This window comes from Varroa jacobsoni, unplaced genomic scaffold, assembly GCF_002532875.2.
Source record: "Varroa jacobsoni isolate VJ856 unplaced genomic scaffold, vjacob_1.0 scaffold_1150, whole genome shotgun sequence".
NCBI classification, from domain to species: domain Eukaryota; kingdom Metazoa; phylum Arthropoda; class Arachnida; order Mesostigmata; family Varroidae; genus Varroa; species Varroa jacobsoni.
Genome location: NW_019214052.1, coordinates 176,562 through 187,176, shown reverse-complemented (window position 1 = coordinate 187,176; position 10,615 = coordinate 176,562).

Sequence of the window (10,615 nt, the reverse complement as noted above, 5' to 3'; positions counted from 1 at the left end):
ACGCAATTGTCAAGCCAAAACATTGAAATGTTTTAGTTAGAGTACCCTTACATCTGGAGACGCAGTGGTTTCCAAAAATATTCGAGCGCCCTGTTGTTTCGGATAAGTTTGTCTGAAAAATAAAGCGGAAAGCAAGTTATACTTCTAAAAAAATCAACCATTACTTAGTACAATTCTGTAAACATGAATTGGGTCGACATAAACAGATATTTACTTCAAAGTAACGATGAAATTAGCAAAAAAAAAAACACCTTCAAGGAGCGTTAAAAGAATTCATTATAGACCAGGCGCCCGAGTTTAACATTTCTTTAGCGTTATATATGCCGCATAAACATATCGACCAGCTGCTCATCGCAGTCTGATTTTTTGTTTGGTCCTGTAAACGGCTGTATTACAAGGGAAAAGGCAAGGAGAGGAGTGAGAGCTCTGGGAAGTCAATATTGCAAATGTGCCATGAAAATATAATTACTGTTTACGCAGAAAGAGCGTTTCCGGTAGTGAATCCAGTCATTTAGCAATATAAAGCCACGAAAACTGTGAGAATCCAGCGAACAAGTGAGCGTTGAGATTTTGCAACGTAAAGTAGAACGCATGCGGTTGAAAATCTTATTAGAGGTCGACAAATAGGTGATTTTAACAACGGCAAAACCCTCAACAATAAAACGACGTAAGTATCTCATGAATGGATTGTCTCGGTCGGCTGCAGCGATAGGGATTTGCTTGCATTTTTTTAGTCAATGGCCCAAATCAGAACCCAAAATTGGAGTTTACAATTGGCACAAAAACGAGTCCCAGAACTCCTGGAAGAGGGTCATTTGATTCTAAGGAAAAGAATCGGCGTGTTGTGTTTATGTAGAATTACAAATTCTGGGGATGCGTTTCAGCTACCCACACTGACATTCGTTTTAATAACGTCGTTATTTTTTTAACAATTCAACAACTTTTAGGGCACTTTTCTACTTCTAATAATTTCCATAACTTCAAACCCTTCGCCCGGTTCTATCGAAACTTGAAATAGACTTATGTTTTCAAGTTCGGCAAAACTGTCTCTAATAGGAAGGTCTTGCCTTGCACTTTGTAGAGTAATCAACTTTAGTCACACAGCCGCAGTGTAGATCGCACAAAACTTTCGACAGTTTCTTTTTTGTTTTCCCAGTTGAAATTTAGGCTGTGCACTACGTAAAAAATAACGTGCAAATCTGAGACAAAACAAAGTTGGCCTATACGACACAATAAGTTGAGTTAATATACATACAATAATAAAATGTTAGAAATAAGATCTTTTTCTTATGTAGATTTATATAGTTGTCAATTGAATTGTTTTAATTGTAACGTGTTTAGTAATATGCATATAAGCTTTTTCCATTTAATCTCCTGGCTTATTGCTAAAGCAAAAGTGTGTAAAATAATGGCGAGATTGAGTGCATTAAGATCTTATGTATATTGAAAGAAATCTATGTACTGGCCAATACTTAGATAAAAGGGACACGATGTTTATGGCTAGTCTAATGATAGCAATGGCGTAAGTTTAGCAATCTGCTAAACATTAGTCCCTACGCGCTGACGTAGAAGTGCCGTTTCAAACATTGTTTTTCGTTTAATATTTGTGTTCTAAGGCATAACCTTTGTAACGATGGTGGTTCACACTTCAATCTAAATTATTACTATTTGTTTTTTTTTCTATAATGGCTTTGTTCACCAAGCTAACTGGTGGGAGCTACTTACTGATGCATTTTTGTTTGCCTAAGCATCGATAGCAAGATGAACTCATCGTCACAAGCTGAGTGTCAAAAGATAGCTTGTCAGTTATTTAGAGGCTTTTAGCTCTTGAAACGTTTTCGTCCCTTATTTTGCTTATCGCCTACGAAGGTGCTGGCCAAACCACATGCCAGCTTGTCAGTGTTGGTGACGGGGTTTGCTCCGCGGGCAACGCGCTAGCCCCATTCCTCATTAGTTCTGGGTGCTTCTGTTGGTTCAGTTAATCAATTTAACGTATGCCTTTTGTGACAGCGCCCATCTCATACCCTAGAGTTTCAAGATGCTAGCGAAAACGTTGGCGGTCGAATGCCCTTTTCAGTCTTCACATGACAGTCAGTAGACCGACCTATAATAGTTTACAAGTTGCACATGTATATAATAGTACGATGCAAGGCATTGCGTCTGAGTCAAAGCGTACGCCAAATGTGATAGCAGGGGCTGAGTGCAAAAAACTCATGAATATAATGGCTGGATGTCTATAGAAAGATAAATTTGACTAAACAAACAACGGGTCACATAAACTGTGACCCGTTGCTTATTTGAACAGCTCTAGCTGTCGTTTAGATAAGGCGCAATGTGAGCGCTTCGTATGAAGATCGCGCATGCGTATGGCTGTTACCAAGGGATGAGTTCGGTAGACGGGACACATCATGGCCAAACTTCAGTCGTTTGTTCACTTATGCCTCGCTAATTGCATACAGGTTCAACGAGAACTCTAGTTCCGTAAGGCAATGTATAAAGTGGATATGCTACTCTGAAGCATAAGAAATGTAAGGTGACTAATGAAAAGTCATTATCATAGAAAACCTGTTAGGCATACTCCTGTTCATATAATCAGTGCTGCAAAGGAACGATGTAGCCCTTGGAAACTCTAGAAATTCGTCATCGGGACATTTTCTTTTATCCTTAATTACATCAATTAATCATAGGTTATGCCATTCATCTAAATAGCACAGCCTAGGCCTTTCGAAGCGATTGTGATCCACAATTTAAATAACATTCGAATTTAATTGCTCCGAGATGAGCAACTAAAGTGATCGACTTTGTTGGCAAGCAATGTTTAGTGGCCCTACGTTGTTACAAACATCGTTAACAAATCTGTGAGCTGCTTTGTTTGGCTTGAGGATGTTCACAGGGGAAGGCTGAGGTTTCTCTGTTATAGATGCTGCCGTGTGGTAAATTGCTAGAAAGCTTTTATACTGGCTATTAGTCCAAGATATCCACCGATCTTAATAATCGTCTTTTCGTACGCTACGCTCAGGAGTGGGACAAGCTATAATTTTCAGTTTGTATTTAAAAGGCACCATTTTTGAATTCGGAAGCTCAACTATGGAAGCTAAGTAGCCCACCACAGTTAACTTGCGGCCATTTCGTTTTTATGTTCATTCTATGTTTCGATGCCCATTTCGCTCGTTTTTTTAACGTCTGTGTGTTTATATACTCTCATGGATAAATGAACACAATTCATGCTCTTGAGATTGAGCCCTACACAGAATTTGAGCAAACGCTAATGTTCAGCACGAAAAAACACACCTCTATTTGTTTGAATATCATATACGTATATGGCTATAAAAGCCAGTTACAAGGTAAAGTCAGCACGATTAGGCGAAAGGCATCCGCCCAGTTTGTTAGCGTAGCTGGGCATCATCGAATATAGGTGTCACCTTGACAGTACGGTGCAGTCAAATACGAAGCTGGTTATTTTCGTCGCACAGGAACGCCGCCTCGTAGACTAGTTCTCTTCAATAAATGCGACAGTGATGGTTGTGGCGTTACTTTTATCCCGGCCTTGGTAGGACAATTATCATTTGTCACGTTGAACATTTGTAGCTGAAATCATTCAGGCAGCTCGCCGTAGGCCAAACGGTGCGCATTTAAAGGAAATGTGTAATTTTTGCTCGATGAACATTTGCTAAATAGAATGCTCAACGTGAGCCGCGGCGATATAACACTTTCGAAAGCTAGCTTCTATACCGCTACATCATAGAGCGCCCAAAATAAACGATTATCCAAAAGAAGGCTCAGTACAATGACTAACTGTGAAACACTAACAAGCTTTGCTGCCTTTAGAAACCTATTTTTAAAAGGTTGTAGGTTTTTATCTTGTTTAAACGCCTTTGAAGTTAGTAAAAAAAGATACAGATATCCTAAGTATTTCTCTTGTATCCGCTTCCCCGTTTCCACGCACAGACAATAAGCACATAAAAATAGAGTAGTATTTAAGAAAGTTGATCCGTCTGTGAATATGTCCATTGATAACAGTTTTCTATGTGGGATCGAGGACAACTTCATGACAAGCAGTGTTCCATACAATTGTCGACCGCGTCGTACTTAAACGTCCAACTACTATTACTTTATTGCTATTTATGATATTGGAAATTCTCGATTCGAGATCTCCGGGTGAAACGGGTAAACATGCCAATGAGGTCGCATAGCTCTGCTTCAGCTGAGTACATAATAACACACTTACACGAAAATGCATTCATTCTTGGATTCTACTATATTCTGTACACAAATCAATTATCTCCTTATTAAATATAGGATATTCTGATTTTTATAAAGCTTCGAGATTCGTTTAGCGTAAGGATTTAACATAAAAATTTGTAAACTCTCACCATTGGATTCAGAATAGCCCGAGTGTTTGTGACACGATACATTGCTACACTGGCAACAGGCTATACAAGCCTCTAGCTACTAATGCTAATCAGCAAAGTGGTAACCGTTATCCTGAGGAATGGCCAACAAAAGGACGAAAACTGCTTTCTTGACAACAACTTACGGTAATTTGTTGGTCACTAAAACCGTCATGTGATATTATCTTGGATAAGAAAATACACGGAATATAAACATCTGTCCTTGATTGATACGTACGCACACGCACAAAATCTATTAAATGGATCAAACTAAATATATTTTATGTGAAAACTAATGAATCTACCAGAGAAGTTGATACATACTTACATCAGTTCCTATGATTAGACCTTTCATTAGGTCGAAAATTCAATGTTGCTACGATCAAAGCACGTATCTGGGCATAAACATTGCGTGGCAATGCTGATTACTTTTCAAATGCGAGAAGTTCGCCGACTCTCCTGAAGGCCTACGTAAGATACGTCCTTGGAAATGCTTGATCGGTTCAGGTTCAGACGATTGGTATATATGAACATCGTAAATCCTTAATAACCATGTAAGTATCCCGTTACATCGGAAATCACTGAGATGATTGGTGCTCGGGGCAGATTGTGACGTTCGTTCATGTCCCTCATAAATGTGTTGAACTAAATGAGGTGATGGTTTGTCGCGCTTGGTTGCTACTCAGTGGCACCCTGTTACAAGGCGTTCTCTGCTTTGGCGGCGAGAACTTCTTCTCAAAGAGTTGCAAATTTAAACAAACTGGGATCGATGCAAACACGATTCCGAAGATATCTGTTAGCTACGGCAGATGTCTAAAGCGGTTTCAGTACAGACTTGTATACGTGTAGAGGTTCCTTCGCAGCTTCTATTTCTTTTCTTCTTCATTTAGTATCTTTCAAATTCAATGTATCATTTGTTGAGAATGTATCTTGCTGCTGCTGCTGCTGCTGTTACGTTAGAGACGAAGAATCATCCTTTATACAAATCACCGTTGGGACGAGGCCAAGGTAAAGTCCTTTTTGCACGAACCATCCATTTTCAAATTTCTCTGTTAACATTTATGTTGTTTTTATTTATTCTATTCACCTGATCTGGCAGTCTCTTATACAGTAGATATCTCAATTCTCTCACTTTTCGCAGTACGAGTTACACAAAGCCTCCAGGCCAAAACCATGAAGTGTTGATTTGGTTAGCCTGGAACAGTATGCTATGGCCTCTCACTATAAATGATACAGGCCTATAATAAGTTGTGTTACTTAAAGACAACTCGTTCCGCACGAACAGCAGCTATACCATTTGCTATGCTTCTAAATAGGCGCAGAAAGAACACAGTAGGAATTGGATCACGTTTAGCTAACCCAATAGTCCCTATTCAGTTTTTCTTGCATCCGCTTCGATCTGGTCAATTTTTGCTCGAGAGAAGCTGTAGGCAACGATGGGAAACACCGATGCACCAGACCAGGAGCGGCTTGATTCTCCGCAATTTTTCTTTTGCCTGACACCCTGGCACGTGGTCGTAACATCCCGCAATATGTATCTACAAGATGAGTGAATTTTTTTAGCTGATTACTGTGACTGATTGAACACTATTAGTTTAGCAGCTAATGTCCGCTGAATAGTGTTTAATTTACAAGGACACATAACGCTTGAAGGGGACAGTTCAGTAAAAATACGACCGTTCAGAAAAAACCTTATGCGGCCTATGGCCATTGGTTTATCTCACTAGAAATCAGAAAAACAAGTTGATAGCATATATAAGCACTCTGACACGTCAATATTGTATGTTCGAGCTACAAGGCTCCGCATATTTACAAATCATACTATTCGCCAGTAAAGACATTTTTTATTAGTTTCTCCCCCCTCAATTAGTTCGAAAAGCTACCAAAAAGCGTTAACTTTCATGTACATGTTGGCATCCGGAGAAGGCTTCCTATATTAGAGACATAGTCAATACACGTAAACTATATATAAAAATACATGATTTAGTTAGTGTACGCTTTATTTCATTTCGTATCCATAATAATTCAACAATGGGGGAAGCGCAATGCTATTTACAATGTCGACGAGAGTATCTTGCTGGTCAGATCGACGATCAGTTTGAAGGTTGCATTACTGCCTCCTCGATTCCTGCGGCTATCGCTGACGATTGCTTTGGCGTTGGCTTCAGGTTCCCAAGTAAGTCGAAATTTCAGCGATGATGTCATCATTGATTGCTGGTACATTATCACCTGCCAAGATTGTTCGCATGTTGACCTGTAGATACGTGGCTTGACACAGAGGCTTCAGTCAGATATCGGGTCGTATCAAAAGCATGGCTGTTACAACCTCCAAAACATGCGACCTTTGTTAGACTTCGGTGTCCAATGATCAGGTGGAGCGGGCTCCTCAACGCACCGGGACTTAGCGGCACCCCGTGGCGGGAGATGACCTACGCTACTGCTATTTTTGCTTTTATGCTGATCGGAGGCCGAGTGCCGCCAATCAGTTCATTTTCGCGGCGAAGGCATCAACAGCAGCGTCGTTAACAGGCCGACGACGACGATCAACGCGCGAATGCCTTAGACAAATAGCTGTGCTCGGGCCTCCTGATGTTCCTCATCAGTAAACGATGTTATTTTATGGATATATCGATCAGTAAATCCTATTGCATCAACATCAACAGCCGAAGCAAGAGTTGATTTTGTAGCTATTTGTAAACGAGCGTTACTATCGGCGGTGTCATATCGTTTTCCCTGTCTCTGTAAAGCCTGAGCGAAGCTTACGTGATTGTCTCTATTCATTATGTACATAATCTGTTCTTGTCCGCTTATGTGTCTTAACAAACAAAGTATTCATATCTATAAATTTCAAACGTCGGCGCGCTAAGGTATTTGCGAAACTACTCCTAGGACTAATAAAATCAAGCCTGCGCTGTGTTAGTAACGCATATACATATCCGTGATGGTGGGACTAAAATTGGGGTGATAGTGGGGCCAAAGGCAGAATCGATATCGCATTTGGGTACTTCTGTATTTTCATTTACCAAATTTCTAAAATGCAGTAGCCTACTATGAGGCTAGCAGTTGTGGTGTGCCCTTATACGTTCACAAATACTTGTAGGTGCAGTCAGTCTTCTGAAGACTGACTGATAGAGTGGTCAAATTGTGAGAAGTATAATTGGAGGAGTAATGATTATATTAAATAGCAATGAGCCGATTTCCCGGTAAAAAAAACTGGCCGGCAAAATACAGTCCTTTCCTGTTTTTATGGCTGTGCGTTTTCTGCTAACCACTTTTAAAACCAGTCAGATACATGATAGGGGAGTTCACAGTCTTCCCTTTAACTAGTTTATTAAATTTTGGACATTAGTTCGGCTATTTGTTGAATATTAGGCTGCCGCTAGTCCCTTTAAGCAGTCCGCTCTATAGATCTATTTGAAAACACTGCTGATTCAGCCCTACAATCGGAAAACTAATGAATTTATTTGGCATGTCTTCCGTATTGGATTACTGACGGCTGTTCCATTTAAGGTTTCCAATTTAAACTTCTGCGTGTATCTAATCATCTCTTAGCATATATATATATAGATATATGTTTTTTCCAACTTTTTTCTCCGGGCTTCTGTTTTTCTGGCATCGTTTAAGATTTTCAATATTATATTAAAATATATCGAAAGGTAAGAGTAGTGGTAACAGTTCAACAAATTCTCAGACAATAGCTATAAATCAATCCTCTCTGAAATTTGTTGAGAAGCATTTTCTGAATTCATAATATGGGTCACTTCGGTCTCAGTCACACACGCTGGTTTTCTGCAATCTCTAAAATTATGTAAACTATTCGTATAATGCGAAGTCGATCTCGTTATAGCCCAAAATGGTCTGCAAAAGACAGCCGGCAATATCTTCTACGTTATAGGTATATATATATATATATATAGGATTATGACTTCTCTGATACCGTTTATAATTAGCTCAATATCCATTCAAGTAATCTTTAATTGGGTGCATTGATAATGTGGTCTCGAGTGACCGTTAGACCTTCGACTAATCAGGGCTTCGTTTTAGGTCTTTTTATATTTTTCTTTATATAAATGCTTTGTTTCTCCGTGTGGAGTCCTACGAACATTTGCTATACGTCGTAGGAGACTCTAACTTTGTTCTGTGGGAACGAATCCTGGCAAAGTCACTCACGAATCAATGGACATGCATTACTTTTAACACTTCTAGGTACAGTTCAGTCGATCTCGCTAGGATCGACGTTAACTTTATTAGAAGAATGTCTGACTTGAAATCCTGTTAACGATTTAACTGAGCTAGTTATTTGCAGAAATAGAAGTAAGTTCATAATGCGACTTCTTGTACTGCTATAATGCTATTTTAATGAATGAAGGCGTCGTCTTCGCACGACCGAGGTCCGCTGGCGTAAAGAGCTTTCCATCCCATTTTAGCATCTCATTAGTACCCTTCCCTGTTAAATACGCTCCGAGCCTGTTGCATAATGTACAAATCAATAGTTTTCGCCGGCTTCAGACGTTTAGATATCCCTTCAAAGATGGGTGCAGGACGTTGCCAACCCGACAAATTCAATTGGGCCTATGAATTCAAACGAGAACATGACAAGCCAACCACCTGATTCTAGCAATTACGCCGTAAATTCTCCTAGCTATTAATATATTTGAAATTTTTCTCTTGCCCTTATCGGTTGCACCCGAAATCGTAGGCACGCTCTTCGCTAAGAGTTGTTTAAGTGAAGCACACAGCGTGGTCAGTAGCTGATTTTTAGAAACTGCCCGTCATCGCCCGTCGAGACGCTCCCTCAGCTTGTATGTTTCGATAATGTCCGTCTGAATCTCGGGGTGCACGTGTAACGCAAACCTTGATAGTAATCCCTGAGAATCCTTTGTTTTCACCCATAGCCAATAGAGTTTCTGTTAGTGTTTCACTACGCACAATTTATTGTGTTATCCAAATCAGTAAACTGCTTGGATATTAGAAATGCGTTCTTTACTCAAAACATGCATGCAAAATACACTCGTATGTGGGGCGCAGGGCATCGTTTTGCCGCCATCGTTCTGGCAGCACTGTGCCCCTCGACATTCCGACAGCCTTATCTTGCACTTCCGCATACTGTAATTATTCATCTGCTTTGCGGTCGTGGGCCGCCTTTTGTATACATGTCGTGAAGCGAACTTCGATTTTGACGGCCTGCTACACCGACAACCTCGAACGCAATAAGAAGCACGTGATATTAAGATCCCAGATGTGCGTACTTTTTTATGTTCATAGCGTCAGCTTTCGAAGCAGCTGCTGATAAATAAACGCTTACAGAAAGTTCCTTTATGGAAATTGTGTCCAAACGAGCTGAGTGCTTTGTATTATGGACATAGGTTATGCTACGTAACTAAGAAACCCGCAAGTTACTTGTTTCTATGCGGTAGTGGCTGTTGAGCTTTGGCTATCAGGCCATGGATATTTAGAGTTGCATAGAAGTTTGTACGCGTATCACTTTAGCTTTGTAACACCAATCTGCAAATGTAAAAATTCTTCCCTAGCGAGCCATATTCACCATCCGTAAACATGGGCGACCCATGTCGGCGGAAGACGCCTCGATTAGTTGCCACGCTGAGTCTTGCGATACTACGACAAGTCTTCGTAATTAGACAATTACATTTCCCATACAATCGACAAGCTTCGTATCCGTCTGCCAGCCAACATTTTCGTGGGCTCAATGAAGAGATCCGCTCTCGTTAGCATTCGATCCGAATACTCTAGCTTCATCTGGCCAATGGCGACTACTACGATTATACAATAGCGTCTGTCATCAAACAGCCCCATTAATGACTGAGGCACAGACGCAGCGTAGTTCGGTTCAAACGTTCGCTCAGACGCGGCCATCGCGAACAAGCACCCGCCACTACCAGCGGCGGAACCCGCATCACCTCTCCATCCAACTCTCGCCTGTACCATAATCATTCTCTCCATTTTCTCTTTGACGGCGGGCTGTTCTTTCTTACATGCATGATGATGTTGACTTCGTCTTACGGACTCAGATTGCTGCAGGCGTAATTGTTTGTTTCCGCAAGTTTGTGCTTATGAGTGTTCTCCAAGTGCTATAGATAAACAGACCGAACGCAGTGGGGGTATGTGCACATATATGTCTGTACATTCGTTTCACTCTTGTACTAAGTTTTAATTTATTGGTGTTGTTATTGTACAATTCATTGGATTTACTGTCACGGAGCTAT